Here is a 20,866-nt window from a genome sequence, read left to right on the forward strand (position 1 = left end):
CTTGGAAACGTTACTGCATCTGGCCCCAGGGCTCAATTTTTATGTGGTAAGTCTCACGGAAGTCAAACTTAATTTTTTTATTCTTTGAATCATAAATGCTTGCTGTTATTTACATTAGTGTGTGTGTGTGTAATGGAATGTATTTTGTCTCTGTTTGCCTTGTAGACATGTTTAGTGGAGTTATTACATATACTTTCAAACGGGAAGAAAATTCCCCAAAATCATACTCAAAATTTGAACATTTATGAATCAAAATAATTTAAATCACCACTATCACCATCATAGCCAGGTCTTCACGGCCTTACGAAAGGCCAACAGGGTTGGGGACATCCTAATTTCTGGAGGGAGAATGTTCCAGAGGGCAGGCGCTACGGAAGAGAAAGCACGCCTTCTAGTTCCAGCCAACCGACAATGGGTTAGGTGTTACTATGCTGTCCTTTAGGAATACTGGAAACAGACTAAGAACTAGTATACCTCTCAAATGAATTTGTAGATCAGCAAATCTGAGGGTGCTCCACAGAGCAGACCATAATTCTGGCAGCTTTGGGTGTTCATGTAGGCAGCTATAACAGTCTGCCCAAGGTTCAAGATGGGCCTATTGTGCTGTGTGTTTTGTTTTATTTCTCCATTAGATTTAAACAACAAACAGCCTAACAGTGTTGCACCTCTGGATCCATTTGTTTGAATAATTTGGTTCTGTATAATGTGTTAGTTTTGTGGCTTCTTCCATCATTGTTGCTATTGGAGAAAGGGGCTGGAAAAGAGAAGACAGAACAAAGCTGTGTTATCTCTCCTCCCCACATAAATCATGTCATTCATTTCTAGCCTTTTGTCTAGGACATTCTTCTATTACTAGTGTGAAAAACCAGCACTCTCCCTGTTCCAAAGGCCTTTTATTTCCAAATTCAGGCTACAGCTCCAGAAGGCCTTTGTGGTACAATTCGAAGAGGTAACTTGCAGGAAAATGTAGGTGGCTTTATATAATAGCAAAAGACATACATTTGTTACTGAACAGAGGAATGTTGACACCTCTGAGGACTCTACAGGGGCTGCCTGTTTAACAAACATGGTGCTGATTTATCTTTCCCTATTTATTTTCATTAAGAAACAGAATAAAGTGTTGTCTTATTTAGAGACAAAATGCTATTAAGGCCCAGCTAAAGGAATTGGGCTGAATGGCAGTCATGCTATGAGATATCATTTTGTTCCATGGTCATTAGTATTACCTAGTTAATCTAGTTATTTAGTTAAGGGCATGCAACTTTGCTCTTAATAGTTGGAGTGGTCCTTAGAAAGTGCCCCTGGCAAGTAGTAGGGATGGACAAACACTAGTTTCTGTCAGGTTTTTTTCCCCTAGTCTGAAATGAGTGGATTTTCTCATAACATATGTATTTTCCCCTAATATTATGCATTTTATATATGCTTTTCAATTTTGGCATTTTGTGCATACTTTTCCCATTTACATATACATCTTATGATTGGCAAATTGCCTCATAACATTTGGTGAATTGTGAATACTAAAGAATAGCTCTATTTTGTTTCGGATGTTGGTTTAAGAAGATTAGATATTTTGTGATGCACTGTATACTGAACAACTGTGTCTACCATCCCTGATAATGGTTCCTGTATTTTCAGTGGTTAAGACAAGAATCACATTTCTGATGGTGCTTTCAAATCAGGATCAGAAACTTTCCTTTTCATTGATGCTATATTAGTATTAGGGGACGCGGTGGCGCTGTGGGTTAAACCGCTGAGCTTGCCGATCGGAAGGTCGGTGGTTCGAATCCATGTGATGGGGTGAGCTCCCGTTGCTAGTCCCAGCTCCTGCCAACCTAGCAGTTCAAAAACATGCAAATGTGAGTAAATTAATGGGTACCGCTTCGGCGGGAAGGTAATGGTGTTCCGTTTAGTCATGCCAGCCACATGACCACAGAAGCGTCTAAGGACAAATGCCGGCTCTTCGGCTTTGAAACGGAGATGAGCACTGCCCCCGAGAGTCAGACATGACTGGACTTAATGTCAAGGGAAAAAGAGTGATGTCTATTTTCTGTTAGGTAAAGCAGGTGGTGGGGGAGGGAGGCATGTATATCTTTTGAGTTATGAAGATTCAAAGATTAGGAATTATTTTCCATCTGTTCTGTGAACTCACCAATTTAATTCCCAACAATGGAAGGAGTTGGCTCTGTTGGTAAGCAGATCGTTGTTTTGGGCTCATGTGCACCTCAGCCCTTAACTGAAGACACCAGATGTGAACACATAGGTAGCAGTTTTGGATTTTGATACTACTTTTGCTGGTTTGGGTCTGTTTGGAGCGGGCAGCACATATGTTACTCATGCCATAAATCTTCAGGTTTGGAATTCTTTAAAACTTAACCTGCAGGATGATGAAATACTTAATTTGCTTTACTGCATTAGTAAATATTTCTGATGTTGTTCTTATGAAGACTGAATCAGACCAGTTGTGGGTTATGAGCCTCTTACTTCAAGCTGGACACTGCAACCGATGTGGCTTCTCTTGTAGTACAAGATACCCCTTGGTGCACTTCCTTTGTGGTTATTTACTGTATCTCAGTTAGTCTTTTGTATCTTCTTGATATAATATGTCTTTGAATTAAAATAAGCTTCTTTTAAAAAAAAATAGTACTGGGTTTGAATGGGTGGGTGGGGAGAAAGTAGTTGCAGTTGTCACTATATCATGTTTTGGAATAGAGTTTAGCCATATCCACATCCTAATATTGAGCCCTCGGCCTTTTGGTTAAGATCAAGTGAGCCTTAGTGTATTTTGATAGACAGTTAAGCAGTGTTGAGAATTATCCTGCCTGAAACATTTGGCAATTGCTTGTGTTTCGACTTCCTACTGTCCCTGCTTACTGCTTATTACTAAAGTGACATGACACTTTTTAATAGCATTCTATTAAACTTCCTCATGGCCTCCCAGTAGCAATGTTACCTTGTGTTTTTCATCCACCTTTGCTGTTCTTATCTAATGGAAACAGGAAGGCAACGTTGCCTTGCTGGGATAGTCCATTTCATCTGTCACTGTTACAATCTGTCTTAGAGACTCTCAGAATTCTCTTGTAACTCCAGGTCATCTCTTGAATGTTTAGACAGACTGGAAGTCAGAGAACTGAGTTGGAAGTTAAGATGGATTGCATCCTTCCCTCTTTTATTTGGTTACCATCATATGTTACATCAGTGAACTGGGAGCTATTTAGTCTTGGGTTGATTTCACACTATTGCTGCAGTATTTTCAAGCCTCACTGAAACGAATCACTGCTTAGGTGGAGCCTAAGGAAAAGGTCTGTTCCAACTGGGGAAGTCTTTAAACTGCCAGCATGGAATGACTTGAGTACTGTGTTCAGACAACATGCTTTCTATTGTTTACATGGTCATGAATTCATCCAGTTGAACATGCTGGCTTCTTCCTACATAGACCTTGCCACTAATGGCTGCTTTTAACTTTATTTCATGAATCTGATTTCTTCTCCATGCTGCTAAGAAGGAAAACAACCTAATAGAACTCATAAAAGTTTTTTTTTTCCATGTCGGCAGGAATTGTTGCTGTGCTTTTGTGATTGGATGAATCCATAATATAAACTAAAGTCAGTTGGTCATCTGAAAGCACCCAATGGTTAAGCAATTTCCTTGCTGCTTCCATCCTGCATCTCATGATTATAAACATTCCTTAGGGGAGGCAATTTGGATATTTCTCCTCCTGTAAACATTGTACTAGTACTTTATGAAGTCTGCTTAGCATTTGTTTTTACCCAGTTAAAAATCTACATTTTTTTCTGAAATTAAGGCATACTGCTGAAAGATGCAAAACAATAACAAAAGTTAATTTTTAAAGTTACATCAGGGAAATTTGCTTCAAAAGACCCTGAAAATGAGGAGATGTATTTGTCTGTAATTGATGTAATATAACTTGCTTCTTGAGTATTAACAGCTAGATAAAATTAGGAGAGGATACATATATATAGCTTTTCTATATGTTAGGATAGTTTATGAATGTAAATCATTAAAACATTCCAAGGATTAAAAAAAAATTTAAAACCCACAAAATACTGCACCAGAATACTGCTTTACTAATACAAGTAGTAACGTGGTTTGGTATTTATTGACCATACATCTCTTGTAATGGCTAAAAAGCACTTTCATCGATCATTTGAAGTATATATGTCTTCCTATTGACAAGAATGACACAAAAGAGACCATAAGGGATTGTGGCCTGAGAAACTGCAAGTTCTTGTTTGTGTAGATGAGTTCTAATGTCAACCATGGCACAATCACCTATGTTTTTATTATCCTATAGGGCCTTTTAGTAAGGGGTTAATTGTTTTCCAAAGACTTACCTAAATGTATCTAATATTATTTACTTGTTTTGCTCTTTCTCCTGTAATGAGACTAGCAAAAACATTTTCATAAAGTGCTTTCTGAATCTCTGGAAAAATTATATATGTCTATATTTTGATTGAAGTACTGTGTTAAGTAACTTAATAGAGTTTGAGCATGCCTGGAAAGCTAAATGAATGTAATATTGCATAATCTCTTCTTTGTCAAGGTCATATCTCAAGCTGTATCGTTATTAGGAAGCTATCCTGAAGCTTTGGCACCAATCTTTGGGATTGTCTTTGTACAGTTTTTCTTAATTAGATTTTGAAACAGAAGTCACATTCCATGAAACTTGCATGAAGCACAGACTCAGTCCAAAATATATGTTTCCAAACTTTCTCTTTGCTAGCAATGTTTGGAATGAAAAGGAATGTTTTTAGTAGAAAGCTGGGGGTGGTTGGAATTGATTTTTTAAAAACCAACAACGCCATGATCTCATCTAACAAACTGGATTAGGATATATTCCAAGCTGGACAAAAGCAAAGAAATATGTACTTCAACAAAAATATTGCTGCTCTCTCTTACCCACTTTCAGCAAAGGATCGTTACCTTGTCGTGGTGCTGGAGCTTGAGCACCTCAGTGTTGCCATGAGCTAAACCGTGAAGGGCCACCCAAGATGGGAAGGTCATGACAGAGAGGTCAGATTAAATGCGATCCCTGGGGAAGGTAATGGCAACCCACCCCAGTATTCTTGCCGTGAAAACTAAATGGATCAGTACAACCAGAGATATGTCGGTATACCATCGGAAGATGAGACCCCCAGGTTGGAAGATGGTCAAAATGCTACTGGGGAGGAACAGAGGATGAGTTCAACTAGCCCCAGACGTGATGACGCAGCTAGCTCAAAGCCGAAAGGACGGCTAGCGGCCAACAGTGCTAGTGGTGAACGGCGAATCCGATGTTCTAAGGATCAACACACCATTGGAACCTGGAATGTAAGATCTATGAGCCAGGGCAAATTGGATGTGGTTATTGGTGAGATGTCAAGATTAAAGATAGACATTTTGGGCATCAGTGAACTGAAATGGACTGGAATGGGCCACTTCACATCAAATGACCACCAGATCTACTACTGCGGACAAGAGGACCACAGAAGAAATGGAGTAGCCTTCATAATTAATGGTAAAGTGGCTAAAGCAGTGCTTGGATACAATCCAAAAAATGACAGAATGATCTCAATTTGAATTCAGGGCAAGCCATCTAACATCACAGTGATCCAAATATACGCCCCAACCACAGATGCTGAAGAAGCTGAAGTAGAGCAGTTCTGTGAGGATCTGCAGCACCTACTGGACAACACACCTAAAAGAGATGTTATTCTCAACACAGGAGACTGGAATGCTAAGGTGGGCAGTCAAATGACACCTGGAATTACAGGTAAACATGGCCTGGATGAACAAAACAAGCAGAACATAAGCAACACTCTCTTCCAACAACCTAAGAGATGGCTTTATACATGGACTTCACCAGATGGACAACACCGAAACCAGATTGACTACATCCTTTGCAGCCAAAGGTGGCGGACATCTATATAGTCGGTAAAAACAAGACCTGGAGCTGACTGTAGTTCAGATCACGAACTTCTTGCACAATTTAGGATCAGACTAAAGAGATTAGGGAAGACCCACAGATCAGCTAGATATGAGCTCACTAATATTCCTAAGGAATATGCAGTGGAGGTGAAGAATAGATTTAAGGGACTAGATTTAGTAGATAGGGTCCCGGAAGAACTATGGACAGAAGTACGCAACATTGTTCAGGAGGCGGCAACAAAATACATCCCAAAGAAAGAGAAAACCAAGAAGGCAAAATGGCTGTCTGCTGAGACCCTCAAAGTAGCCCAAGAAAGAAGGAAAGCAAAAAGCAACCGTGATAGGGGGAGATATGCCCAATTAAATGCAAAATTCCAGAGGTTAGCCAGAAGAGATTAGGAATTATTTTTAAACAAGCAATGCACGGAAGTGGAAGAAGACAATAGAATAGGAAGGACAAGAGACCTCTTCCAGAAAATTAGAAACATCGGAGGTAAATTCCAGGCCAAAATGGGTATGATCAAAAACAAAGATGGCAAGGACCTAACAGAAGAAGAAGAGATCAAGAAGATGTGGCAAGAGTATACAGAAGACCTGTATAGGAAGGATAACAATATCGGGGATAGCTTTGACGGTGTGGTCAGTGAGCTAGAGCCAGACATCCTGAAGAGTGAGGTTGAATGGGCCTTAAGAAGCATTGCTCATAACAAGGCAGCAGGAGACGACGGCATCCCAGCTGAACTGTTCAAAATCTTGCAAGATGATGCTGTCAAGGTAATGCATGCTATATGCCAGCAAATTTGGAAAACACAGGAATGGCCATCAGACTGGAAAAAATCAACTTATATCCCCATACCAAAAAAGGGAAACACTAAAGAATGTTCAAACTATTGAACAGTGGCACTCATGTCACATGCCAGTAAGGTAATGCTCAAGGTCCTGCAAGGTAGACTTCAGCAATTCATGGAGCGAGAATTGCCAGATGTACAAGCTGAGTTTAGAAAAGGTAGAGGAACTCGGGACCAAATTGCCAATATCTGCTGGATAATGGAAAAAGCCAGGGAGTTTCAGAAAAACATCTATTTCTGTGTTATTGACTATTCTAAAGCCTTTGACTGTGTGGACCATAACAAATTGTGGCTAGTTCTTAGTGGTATGGGGATACCAAGTCATCTTGTCTGCCTCCTGAAGAATCTGTATAACGACCAAGTAGCAACAGTAAGAACAGACCACAGAACAACGGACTGGTTTAAGATTGGGAAAGGAGTACGGCAGGGCTGTATACTCTCACCCTACCTATTCAACTTGTATGCAGAACACATCATGCAACAAGCTGGGCTTGAGGAATCCAAGGCTGGAGTTAAAATCGCTGGAAGAAACTTTCACAATCTCAGATATGCAGATGATACCACTTTGATGGCTGAAAGCGAAGAGGAACTGAGGAGCCTTATGATGAAGGTGAAAGAAGAAAGTGCAAAAGCTGGCTTGCAGCTAAACCTCAAAAAAACCAAGATTATGGCAACCAGCTTGACTGATAACTGGTAGATAGAGGGAGAAAATGTAGAAGCAGTGAAAGACTTTGTATTTCTAGGTGCGAAGATTACTGCAGATGCTGACTGCAGTCAGGAAATCAGAAGACGCTTAATCCTTGGGAGAAGAGCAATGACAAATCTCGATCAGAGAGTTCAGAGCAGAGACATCACACTGACAAGAAAGGTCTGCATAGTTAAAGCAATGGTGTTCCCCGTAGTAACATATGGCTGCGAGAGCTGGACCATAAGGAAGGCTGAGAGAAGGAAGATCGATGCTTTTGAACTCTGGTGTTGGAGGAAAATTCTGAGAGTGCCTTGGACTGCAAGAAGATCAAACCAGTCCATCCTCCAGGAAATAAAGCCAGACTGCTCACTTGAGGGAATGATATTAAAGGCAAGACTGAAATACTTTGGCCACATAATGAGAAGACAGGACAGCCTGGAGAAGATGCTGATGCTAGGGGGAGTGGAGGGCAAAAGGAAGAGGGGCCGACCAAGGGCAAGATGGATGGATGATATTCTAGAGGTGATGGATTTGTCCCTGGGGGAGCTGGGGGTGCTGATGACTGACAGGAAGCTCTGGCGTGGGCTGGTCCATGAAGTCACAGTTGGAAGCGACTAAACGAATAAACAACAAACTCTTATCCACTAAATATTAATTTGCAAAACTTCAGTTGCATTACAAACTCTCTCATCAAACTATTTCCAGTGATAGGATGATTTAGACTAGTGTAGGCACCATGATAGTCTCCAGATGTTTTAGTCTATCATGTCTATTGATCCCAGCCAGCCTGGCCAATGGTCCAGAAGGCATAAGCTAAAAATAATCTTTAATAAAGTTTACTCCAGTATTTTTCCAAAACTTCAAGGGAGATTATTTCTACAGCTTCTCTGGCCAGTTTATTTCATGGTTTCAGCAAGTTCTGTTGGCCAGTGGACCTCAATAAATAAATGAATAGTTTATACATTAAAATACTTTCCCAGAACTTTAGATGAAATTGCTTTCCATATAACTTGAATGTGTTGCTCCATCATGGGACAGCTACCCAAATATGGCGATCATATTGCTATCTTCATGTTGCCTCTTCTCAAGGCTAAACATGTTTAACTTCTACTAGGTCTGTCTGGCTCGGTGTTGTCTATTTTGAAAATGGATTTCAACAGCTTTCATGTTCTCTACCAAGGAGACCCTGCTTCACTGATTAAATGGGAGGTTTCTGAGACTCTGTATGATATATGTGCATGATATAAGCTTTTGCAGCTTGGAATTACAGCTTAGTAATGTAAGTTTACTCAGGTGCTAAGTATTGGGGGAGAGGAGAACTTGAATCTGGGCACATCTTTTAATAAGCAATACTTTATGTTTTGTAATATCTAGAACTGCCCATTTTATTTCTTGGTTGTTTGTCCTGTAAAAGGATGGTGAATAACCATTTGCCAAACTGATGTAGTTGTGAGCAGAACTGTGTCCTGCCAAGCTGATCAAGTAAAACATTCCCAGGCATTATTTCCAGTAGCAATAGTAGTGCCAAACCAGAAATGAAGTACCTCTAAAAGGAGAGATTAATTAATGTGGGGCTTGCTGTTTGAAATGAAAATGGCCGCAGCTTTTATTCATTTGAAAAATTTAATAAGTAATTTTAAAATTTATCTTCCTTCAATTGGCAACAATAAAAGGGAAAGCAATCAGTGTATACTGTATCAAGAAAAAAAATCCTGCTGTTGTAAGGCAATGCATTGACACTTCAGCATGCTTAGAGCCTCTATTTTTCAGTACATTACACTGTTTCTTAAAATCCATTGTGCTTACCACTTGTCAAGGGAACAGTTTTCCAGTGTACTGTGTGGACAACTGAAGGGTACCCCATATAAACTCTTTCTCTCTGTTAAATTACCAGAAGTCTAATGCTTTTACCTCTAGGGAAAGTTTCTAAAAATTCCTCTTAGGGGAACACGTGTCCCGTGCGTTTTACAAGAGGTTTCTCTGAGCTAAAAGCTTTCAGTTCCCTTCCCCGCCCCCTTTTCTTCTTTTCACTGTCTCCTCCTGCTTCTTGAGAGACAAGCAGCCTGGCTGGAGGGTGTGGCACAGAAAGAACTCTCTCTGGGATTTGCTGAAATCATGTGGTATCTTCTCCAAGACATTGCTGCAGAATGTTGCTTGATAAGATAGAAACCAAAGCTCTGTGTGCTTCAGAAATCTCTACTATTTGCTCTTTATATCTGCCTCATGTGGATCAGAGAGACCAGTTGCAAAGGCAGGAGTGACCAGAATAAGGTAGGCCTGGGCAAAAGGAAATTTAAATGGGTGGCAAATGTTGAGTGGCTCTCTCGAACGCGTCCAGAATGCAGTGAGACTACATTTCAAATGCTGAGTCTCGCTTCCTCTTTGTGGTTGAGCCCACTGTTGGTCTCTTACCTTGTTTTAGCCATGCTCCTTATTAACATAAACTGTCTTATCCAGGACTTTCATGGTAGCACTAAATAGCCATAAAGTACTCTTGCTGAACAGAATACAATATGATTAAATGCCGTATCACATTTCTCTTTAAAAAAAGATACAAGGAATCAGTTTAAAGGAACACATGTTACAGAAACAGCTAGAAATGCCTGCAGCTTCATGGTCCTGGTGCCATATATGCTGGGGTTTTAAATGTCAGGTGTGAATTAAAAACACTGACAAAAGAAAAAAAAATCTCCTAGTATTTTCTAAATGGTGCTGTGCCCACCTTTTTTATATGGCAATGTAGTAGGACTTGGGAAAATTCTCAGCTGTCTCATTGAGTTGTTATTGGTGCCTAGTTACAACTTATCTTGGGATCCCATTATTAGAGCTAAAACTTTTTCCTTTCAAGACAGTTTTTAAATGGCAAATCATAACTTGTTTTAGTTCCACTGAATGAGGTGGCTTAGGATATGACAAAGATACTTTGGAAATCAGAATCTGTGAGATAATATAAATCACATATTCTTTAATCTGGTTGCAATGTTGTCACTCGAATTGCTTAATAGGCAAAATACAAAGGTTGCCATCTTGATGTTGTGATTTTGAGACAATGTCTCTTGGAAAGAATAAACAATTCCAGGATGTTTTAAGCATGATCTTTACTGAATCTTTATCTTAGATATTCACTGATTGGTTCATGTCTCCACTGAAACATGAATACCACTCACCAGAGATTGTATGATTACTTTTGATAACATGCTCAGCTATTAAGAGTGAGACTTTGTTGTCACAACATGCTTATCTATGTTAACTAAGATATGATTTACTCAGCTAATCTTATTTTCTGGGTTGTATGATAGAGTGAAATATAATCCAATCACGTGGTTGGTTTATGTTTCAGTTTTTAGTTTGAACATAACAATTTTTTTTAGAATCTCTAATTGCTCTGGATATTTCCTTAATTTGAAATCAATCAATCAATCAATCAAATAAATAAATAAATGCACGCATGCATGCATGCATGCATGCATACATACACACACACCTGAAGTATTCAGAGTGCTTTGCATACTATCATGGAATAAAACTGGGTGAGCTTAGAAGAGCTAAAATGCTACTGAAGAATTAACCTGTAGCTTTTGTGTTAATTCTTCCAAAAATAGAATCCCGTCTCTCTTTCATATAAATGCTACAATCTAAACAATACTTACTGAAAGGCAGTTGGGTATTTAAGAATACAATCCTGTTTTAATTTCAGATTATAATTTAAGGACCTATTCTACTTAATAATTAAGTAGTGGTCTCTATTTGGCTAAAATGGCTGTAAATAATAGGAAGTTTTTTTATTATACTTGTGGAAAGGTTTATCTGTAGATGAGAAATTCCATAGGAGAATCTTTTCAACCATGATTTAACACCCCTTAATTCCTCACTAATCAGAGGAGGAAATCTTTTGAAATGGTTTTACAGAATTAGATCTTTTTTCCAAAGAAAGGAGTCTCATATCACTTGGGGGCATGACAGCTATAAGGCGTATTTATGAAATAGTCAGTTGTAGTTTTTGTTCCATATTGCAATTTTTAGTTTGGTTGCCTAGATGCGTAAAGTCTAGACAGGTTTTTTGGTAGCCATAAAATAATCACATGCTCATAATTGTCAGGCATGTTTTCTTCATAAAGGTCATAATGGGGAAAAATGTACCATTGCAGGGGCTGTACCCAGGTTTCCTGCTTAGTCATCACTTTTCTGTATCTTGTACTGTTTTAAAAGACTCACTTTCCAGAAGTGTTATATGGTTGTTACTTACAACTAGCTATCTGTTGCCTTGACTGGTGGAACTTATATTTGATGTGAGGAAGTACAGGTTAATACTGAGAACAGGGTTTCTAAAGAATAGTGGTAGTTGGCAGGAAAGTTATGGAGGAATTTGTGTTCATGGGCAGTCCAGATCAGATGGATCTTGCTCAGGAAATTCTTGGTGGAATAAGTCCATTTTGATTGAGATATGGATCAATTGTGTAGCTCATTCTTATTTAATCAGATGATCACTGTGAAAAGAAGAAAAGGATAGCAAGCATCATGGGCTGTGTTGGTGTAGGCTTCACTCAGAGGTGGTAAGTCAGTGTGGTAGAGTTTGGTACAGACAGGAAGAAGGAGCAGAGGAGAGAAACTGGATTGGCTTTGGGATTCTCCGAGCAATGTTGTCCAAATCTTATGGCTGCTGCCTTAGCTGGAGTAGATGCTGTTTTTTGGGTGTTGGAAGAGTAAGTGAACAAATTGAGCTGGATTGACTTCAGCTGCCTTGTGCAGTGTGTGGGCCAGCAGGAAATGGTCAGCAGTATATAGGAAGGTAAGACTTCTCCTGCCCAAGCCCTGTGGTGCTTCAGTTGGGTATATCTGCCAGAGCAATCCTCATTTTTTTCTATCACTGATGAGAGCCTTGTGTTAGAGCATCCTGCTTCCCTGCTTCCATGGATATCAAATTGCACCTCTATAAGAGCTAACTATAGGTCTCTGCAAGCATTCCACCTTGAGGACTACCATACTGGAAAACTAACACGGTATTTGGGCATCTTAGATGCTGTGGCACCAGTGGAGTAGAATGAGACAGGGTGAAGAGAATAGTGGAAGAGTGGGAAGGGTATTAGGAGAAGGGTGTGAAGGGAATTAATTGAACTTATGTTTGGGCCTTGATGGAAATGGAGTGGGTGGGGAGGTATTAGGTGTGAGTAGAAGGGAGCAGTGGCTGTAAAATTTGTATTGTGTTTGGCAAGAACAGCCAGGGCAATGGCTGTGGAACAAAGGTGATTGAGTAGGTGTGGAGGTATATGGAGAAAAGATAGTATAGGTTAGTAGGAAGAATAGGGAAGGGAATGGGACCATGGGATGAGGGTATACGGGAGTTTCAATAATTAGGGTGGTGATGGGCAAAGGGAGATGTGCTAGGAGGCAGGGGGCAGGCGATTCTTGGGGATGGGAGAGTGGCTGCCCACTTCTGACCCCTTGCTCTCAAGGCAAACCACAGGTTACCAGATTGTCAGAGCTCCTGGCTTCTAGCTGTTGTTGCCAGAAATGCTTGTAATAAAGTTTGTGTTATTCACAATCTTATTGTGGATGAGAGGGCAGACGTGGCCTGTATTACCAAAACCTGGTTGAAGGGAAGGGAGATCTCCCACTCTTAGAAATGTGTCCTTCTCAATTTTGGATATTGCACCATCCGCAAGCTCTAGAAAGGGGAGGTAGAGTGGTGGTCTCATCTGGAAAACTGTTGGTGTCAAGAGACATTGTACCACAGATAACTTCTGTAGATGTGGGTCCTTACTGATGAAGTTGGCTCTTGAGGCAAAGTGGGAATGCTATTCATGTTCCATCCTCCATGCTGCAGGATGGTTTCCCTGCCTGAACGTCTGGACCTTATCATGGGGTTGGTGATGGAGTTCCTGAGGCTGATTGTTCTTGGAGACTTCAACTTGCCTGCCCTGGAAGAAGGGTAAGAGGTGACTCAAGAGATCATGGTGACCGTGATAGCCATGAACATATCTGAAGTTGTACATGGTCCAATGCAGACTGGAGGCCACCTTCAGATTGTTGTCCAGAAACTCTTTCAACGAGGCTAACTCTTGAATATACATGGGATATTGTCTCTTAGCGGAGTTCTGGGCTCCTGGCTTCAAATAGATTGTCACATGCCCAATGAAGAGGCAAGATAGTTGCTTCCTCTTCTCTAAAAACGTCAGCAAAATCTGTATACTTTTCTGGCAAGAAAGGGAATTGGGCAGCAGTATAGGAGAGAGAGAAGGAAAAGAATGGATTGTCTGCAAATGGTACTGTTGACACTGTTGAGATGGAAAAGGAATTATCCCTTGATCCCAGTGGACATCTGGATTATGAGTTTGGAGCCATTCTGTATCTACAGGGACATACAAAACTGTAAGGAAGTTGTATTATAGAGTGGCAAGAATTCTATATGATCATTTATTTTCAGTTGTAGAAGATGTAGAACATTGCAAAATGAGACTAGTTCAAAGTGATTATCCATCGATTGTTTCCACTTGCACAGGTTTCTATAAGAATTGTGTGAACAGTTCCAACTGACACATTGTAGTCTCATCTATAAATTGGTTGCCCCAGAGAATAAAAGAGTAGAGAGCTGTATTTCTACACCTGATGGGGTGTGAAGGAACCCCATCAGGAAAATAAAATGCATTTGCCTATTGTCAGCTATGTAAGCTGTTCTTCATTGTCTAAGTGTACCCTACAAAGTTTCCCAGAGACAAGGTTTTGGACACTTGCTTGCTAAGTAGCTGCAGTTCCACAGATGCAGCACTTTGCAACTGACTCAGAGGTCTGTACTTTAATGGTGCAAATCTTGGCTAGGTGCCTGGGGCTCCACCATAAAAACATAAATTGAGGTCTCTGTTTCTCTGCTGAAGATGGATCTCTTCACTGCTCAAATTTGTGTAGGTTCTCCAGTACTGGAGTCTGAGGAGGCCACAGGGTGGATGGGTCAGGGCAATGAAAGGCTGTAAAACTTCCTTCCCTTATTTTTTTTTCCTCCATGCCTCAAATTCCTCCAATCACCAATCAATTAACACACAATGTTGGAATGGTTCTTCCAAATTCTCTGCTGTGCCTTGTCTCGCTAATTCATCTGTTGTTGTTTATTCGTTTAGTCGCTTCCGACTCTTCGTGACTTCATGGACCAGCCCACGCCAGAGCTTCCTGTCGGTCGTCAACACCCCCAGCTCCCCCAGGGATGAGTCCGTCACCTCTAGAATATCATCCATCCATCTTGCCCTTGGTCGGCCCCTCTTCCTTTTGCCTTCCACTCTCCCTAGCATCAGCATCTTCTCCAGGGTGTCCTGTCTTCTCATTATGTGGCCAAAGTATTTCAGTTTTGCCTTTAATATCATTCCCTCAAGTGAGCAGTCTGGCTTTATTTCCTGGAGGATGGACTGGTTGGATCTTCTTGCAGTCCAAGGCACTCTCAGAATTTTCCTCCAACACCACAGTTCAAAAGCATCGATCTTCCTTCTCTCAGCCTTCCTTATGGTCCAGCTCTCGCAGCCATAGGTTACTACGGGGAACACCATTGCTTTAACTATGCGGACCTTTGTTGTCAGTGTGATGTCTCTGCTCTTAACTATTTTATCGAGATTTGTCATTGCTCTTCTTCCAAGGATTAAGCGTCTTCTGATTTCCTGACTGCAGTCAGCATCTGCAGTAATCTTTGCGCCTAGGAATACAAAGTCTTTCACTGCTTCTGCATTTTCTCCCTCTATGTGCCAGTTATCAATCAAGCTGGTTGCCATAATCTTGGTTTTTTTGAGGTTTAGCTGCAAACCAGCTTTTGCACTTTCTTCTTTCACCTTCATCATAAGGCTCCTCAGTTCCTCTTCACTTTCAGCCATCAAAGTGGTATCATCTGCATATCTGAGATTGTTAATGTTTCTTCCAGAGATTTTAACTCCAGCCTTGGATTCCTCAAGGCCAGCTTGTCGCATGATGTGTTCTGCATACAAGTTGAATAGGTAGGGTGAGAGTATACAGCCCTGCCGTACTCCTTTCCCAATCTTAAACCAGTCCGTTGTTCCGTGGTCTGTTCTTACTGTTGCTACTTGGTCGTTATACAGATTCTTCAGGAGGCATACAAGATGACTTGGTATCCCCATACCACTAAGAACTTGCCACAATTTGTTATGGTCCACACAGTCAAAGGCTTTAGAATAGTCAATAAAACAGAAATAGATGTTTTTCTGAAACTCCCTGGCTTTTTCCATTATCCAGCGGATATTGGCAATTTGGTCTCTAGTTCCTCTGCCTTTTCTAAACCCAGCTTGTACATCTGGCAATTCTCGCTCCATGAACTGCTGAAGTCTACCTTGCAGGATCTTGAGCATTACCTTACTGGCATGTGAAATGAGTGCCACTGTTCGATAGTTTGAACATTCTTTAGTGTTTCCCTTTTTTGGTATGGGGATATAAGTTGATTTTTTCCAGTCTGATGGCCATTCTTGTGTTTTCCAAATTTGCTGGCATATAGCATGCATTACCTTGACAGCATCATCTTGCAAGATTTTGAACAGTTCAGCTGGGATGCCGTCGTCTCCTGTTGCCTTGTTATTAGCAATGCTTCTTAAGGCCCACTCAACCTCACTCTTCAGGATGTCTGGCTCTAGCTCACCGACCACACTGTCAAAGCTATCCCCGATACTGTTATCCTTCCTATACAGGTTTTCTGTATATTCTTGCCACCTTTTCTTGATCTCTTCTTCTTCTGTTAGGTCCTTGCCATCTTTGTTTTTGATCATACCCATTTTGGCCTGGAATTTACCTCCAATGTTTCTAATTTTCTGGAAGAGGTCTCTTGTCCTTCCTGTTCTATTGTCTTCTTCCACTTCCGCGCATTGCTTGTTTAAAAATAATTCCTTATCTCTTCTGGCTAACCTCTGGAATTTTGCATTTAATTGGGCATATCTCCCCCTATCACTGTTGCCTTTTGCTTTCCTTCTTTCTTGGGCTACTTCTAGTGTCTCAGCAGACAGCCATTTTGCCTTCTTGGTTTTCTCTTTCTTTGGGATGTATTTTGTTGCCGCCTCCTGAACAATGCTGCCAACTTCTGTCCAGAGTTCTTCCGGGACCCTATCTACTAAGTCCAGTCCCTTAAATCTATTCTTCACCTCCACTGCATATTCCTTAGGAATATTAGTGAGCTCATATCTAGCTGATCTGTGGGTCTTCCCTAATCTCTTTAGTCTGATCCTAAATTGTGCAAGAAGAAGTTCGTGATCTGAACTACAGTCAGCTCCAGGCCTTGTTTTTACCGACTGTACAGATGTCCGCCACCTTTGGCTGCAAAGGATGTAATCAATCTGATTTCGGTGTTGTCCATCTGGTGAAGTCCATGTATAAAGCCGTCTCTTAGGTTGTTGGAAGAGAGTGTTTGTTATGCAGAGTGAATTGTCTTGGCAAAATTCTATCAGCCTGTGTCCTGCTTCGTTTTGTTCTCCCAGGCCATACTTACCTGTAATTCCAGGTGTCATTTGACTGCCCACCTTAGCATTCCAGTCTCCTGTGATGAAAATAACATCTCTTTTAGGCGTGTTGTCCAGTAGGTGCTGCAGATCCTCATAGAACTGCTCTACTTCAGCTTCTTCAGCATTTGTGGTTGGGGCGTATATTTGGATCACTGTGATGTTAGATGGCTTGCCCTGAATTCGAATTGAGATCATTCTGTCGTTTTTTGGGTTGTATCCAAGCACTGCTTTAGCCACTTTACTATTAATTATGAAGGCTACTCCATTTCTTCTGTGGTCCTCTTGTCCGCAGTAGTAGATCTGGTGGTCATTTGATGTGAAGTGGCCCATTCCAGTCCATTTCAGTTCACTGACGCCCAAAATGTCTATCTTTAATCTTGACATCTCACCAATAACCACATCCAATTTGCCCTGGCTCATAGATCTTACATTCCAGGTTCCGATGGTGTGTTGATCCTTAGAACATCGGATTCGCCGTTCACCACCAGCACCGTCGGCCGCTAGCCGTCCTTTCGGCTTTGAGCTAGCTGCGTCATCACGTCTGGGGCTAGTTGAGCTCATCCTCTGTTCCTCCCCAGTAGCATTTTGACCATCTTCCGACCTGGGGGTCTCATCTTCCGATGGTATACCGACATATCTCTGGTTGTACTGATCCATTGAGTTTTCACGGCAAGAATACTGGGGTGGGTTGCCATTACCTTCCCCAGGGATCGCATTTAGTCTGACCTCTCTGTCATGACCTTCCCGTCTTGGGTGGCCCTTCACGGTTTAGCTCATGGCATCATTGAGGTGCTCAAGCTCCAGCACCACGACAAGGTAACGATCCTTTGCTGAAGGATTCATCTGTACTTCATCAGTACTGTAGGACCTTCCTGAAACTGGTCAATCAGAGCAAGATCTTTCACCTCACATCTCTGGCAAGCAACTGGAAATCAGCTATGTATCCCCAAACTCTGATTTTCTTGCTTCATCTTGTGAATCTCCCAGTTTGCTGTTCCTCTCCTGACTGGTCATATCTGTTGAAAAGTTTATGCTGCTCAAAGTCGATAGATTGGAGGGGCCTATAACCCAGATACAGGTAGTCCTCACTTAACAACTGCTCTATTTAGTTCAAACTTACAGGTGCTGAAAAAGTAACTTTATCACTTGTCCTTGCACTTATGACCATCGCAGCGTCCTGCAGTCATGTGATCACAATTTGCACGCTTTGCAGCCAGCTTCCAACAAGCAGAGTCAACGGAGATTCCAGCAGTAAAATCACACTGCATTGTCACTTAACAATGGAATTGCTGGTCCCAATTGTGGTAATTAAGCAAAGACTACTGATAGATAAATAGACAGACAAATTATGGAAACCGTTAAAATAAAACTAACAATCAGCCTTTCTCAACCTTTTGACCCTGAAGGAACCCTTGAAATGTTTTTCAGGCCTCGGGGAATCCCTGCACACTCAGGCTCAGATACAGGCCAGAAGTTACAAAATTATTACATTTGTTTCATGTGTAGGCCTGTATATATGCATTAACCATGTTCTTAAACTAAAAATAAAAAATAAAACTTCCCTCTTTAATGTGAAGTTGCCCTAATTTGAAATAATTTTTAAAATAAATCGTGCTCTCTCAGGGACACCTAGAGATCTCTTGTGGAACCTAGGGTTCCATGGAACCCTGGCTGAGAAACCCTGTAAATGCCATTTACAAATTTATATTGTGTCCAGATTTGGGAGAATATGTTCTGGTTGCATTTAAGAATGTTATAGGACTGAAAAACGCAATTGAAGGTGAATAAGGTGCTAGAGAATGACGAAGTGGTACGTGACATAAAGAAAGTTGATTGAGATGAGTTTTTCATCCTTTCTCCTAATCTTGAAACTTAGATCAGCCATTGAAAATTCATAATAATAAATTCAGGAAAGATAAAGGGTATACTTCCTCAGACCATACCTAATTTATCAAACTGTTGACACAAAATGTGGTGTTGGCAATAAGTTTAGGTACCTTTAAAAGTGAAAGACAAATCTGTTGAACTGTTAGTCATGATGTCTTTTAGGAAACCTCCACATTCATAGGAAATAAGACTTTGGATATCAGTTTTATGGCAGGATGCAACATTACAAAAAGGCTACTTGCACCCATATTGTCCTCATGTAATAGCTGCTGAGATATAATTGGCCATTGTGAGAACTAGGATGTTGGCACAGAAACATTTTTTGGCCAGTTGTTGAATTAATGAATATCAAAGTTCTGTGGTCGCTAGGAGTCAAAAATGACTTGATGGCACATAATCAAAGTTTATTCCAATAATCAGAATCTTAATTCCTTTATAATTGTTATTACCATTTCAGGCTGTCAAATGTACAGTATTTGATTTTGAAATGTATTTGGGCAAAGATACATGTCTGTCAACTTACAAACATTGTGCTTTGATTTCCCAATTTATTATTTATATGTCTAAGTCACCTGCAAAACAAGTTCCCAGAGAATTTGGACACGGTGAGAGGAAAGCTGTGTCATTTTATAGTAGCAAAATATCAGGAAGAGTCTGGTAGCATCTTTTCAGACTAATGAATTTTATTAAAAGGCATAAGCTTTCATGAGCTTCAGCTCAGTTCATCAGATACATGCAGACTGCATCTGATGAAATGAGCTAGTTTCCAAAAGCTTATGCCTTTTAAGCTACCAGACTCCTCCTGATTTTCAGAAATCTTAGCTAATAAAATAGAAATGATGCAGTAATAATATAAAAGCTTCAAACAAACTCCACTTTGAGGCGTTTCAATTCTACTTCAAAACAGCCTGAATCAGTGTCCATTTGGTATTGAAAGGCCTTACATTGCCTCATTGAGGTGTTGCGAGACTTTCTCAGATTAACACATGCCAAGTTTCATGATTCCAAAGCTACAATCCAGTGTTTCTCTAGATTTCAAATATATTTTTATGGAGTGACTTTTTTGAAACAGCAAGTTGGGATAGCACTTCTGGTACATGTACAGGTACATGTGCAAAGAGAGAATGAATACATGGACTTAACCCATTTTTTTTTAATAGTTATGGCTTTTCACCTCCATGTTTAGTCAGTTTTCTCCTGGTTTAGCTTCCTTAACTTAAAACAACAACCAAAAGCTGAGACAACAGTCTTTTGAGCCAACTGTCTTCTTTACTTGCATAGACATAAGTCTGCTAAAGTTTAGTAGGCTGGATATTCTTCCTTTTCACGAACAGTATGGATTCTCTATTACCTGCGGTTAAAGAAAAGTAAAATACATCTTCTTGTCACTTTGGCTTCCCTGTGCTTCCTGAGCACTGTGCTTCTGGCAGATGTTGTGCTTCTTGGTTTCAAAAAGCAGGAGTAAAGCATGAACTTGCAAGTCCAGTGTCAATTACTACAGTTAATTCTCCAGTCATAGGGCATAATGTGAGCCTTAACTCAGCCCCAGAGCATGTGAATTGGGACATATTATAGTGTAGCTAAAGAATTCAGGCTCTTGGTTTCTATTCTTACAGTAAATGATGGTAAAATCAGTTGTGTGAGTGTTTGGTTTCATTCGGTCTCTCTAACATGTAGAACATACTTAGGAAGAAGTTGTTTACTGTACTGCATTTTCAGCAGCTATTTTTGCTTGGACAGTTTTTCCATTTCCTTTTTGCTCCATGTTTTCTCTTATATGGAGAAGGTAGAATGTATAACTTTCCTATTCCTGATAGTGTATACATCTTGGGATGTATCAATATAAACTTCAATGAACTCTTTGCAGTTCCACAGCTCTGTACCCAATATTGCATGAATAAAACTGAAGTACGATCCTAGCCTTCTCTGTTGCAGTTTTCATTGTAATGGTAACTGCTGCGTGACAACAGGTTGCATTAAAAGTTCGTTGTTTTTCTGTAATGATGAGCTTCTTAAGAAACCATTAAGAAATCTTTCTCTGG

General features: G+C 40.5%; 1 protein-coding gene across 5 annotated transcripts in view; it reads left to right on the forward strand.

Moving 5' to 3' along the window:
• NCOA1 (nuclear receptor coactivator 1) overlaps positions 1-20,866 on the forward strand; it is a 295,660-nt gene that overhangs the window by 101,093 nt on the left and 173,701 nt on the right. Inside the window, exon 4 of one of the 5 annotated variants that reach the window (XM_063300594.1) lies at positions 13,286-13,390. The exons of 3 other annotated variants lie outside the window; for them this stretch is intronic. The gene's annotated coding sequence lies outside the window, so the exon portion shown is untranslated. Of the gene's footprint in view, positions 1-9,606; positions 9,733-13,285; positions 13,391-20,866 lie in introns of those variants that run through there. One more of the 5 variants, XM_063300613.1, reaches the window with a different exon arrangement.

Source organism: Candoia aspera, chromosome 1 (assembly GCF_035149785.1).
Source record: "Candoia aspera isolate rCanAsp1 chromosome 1, rCanAsp1.hap2, whole genome shotgun sequence".
NCBI lineage: Eukaryota > Metazoa > Chordata > Lepidosauria > Squamata > Boidae > Candoia > Candoia aspera.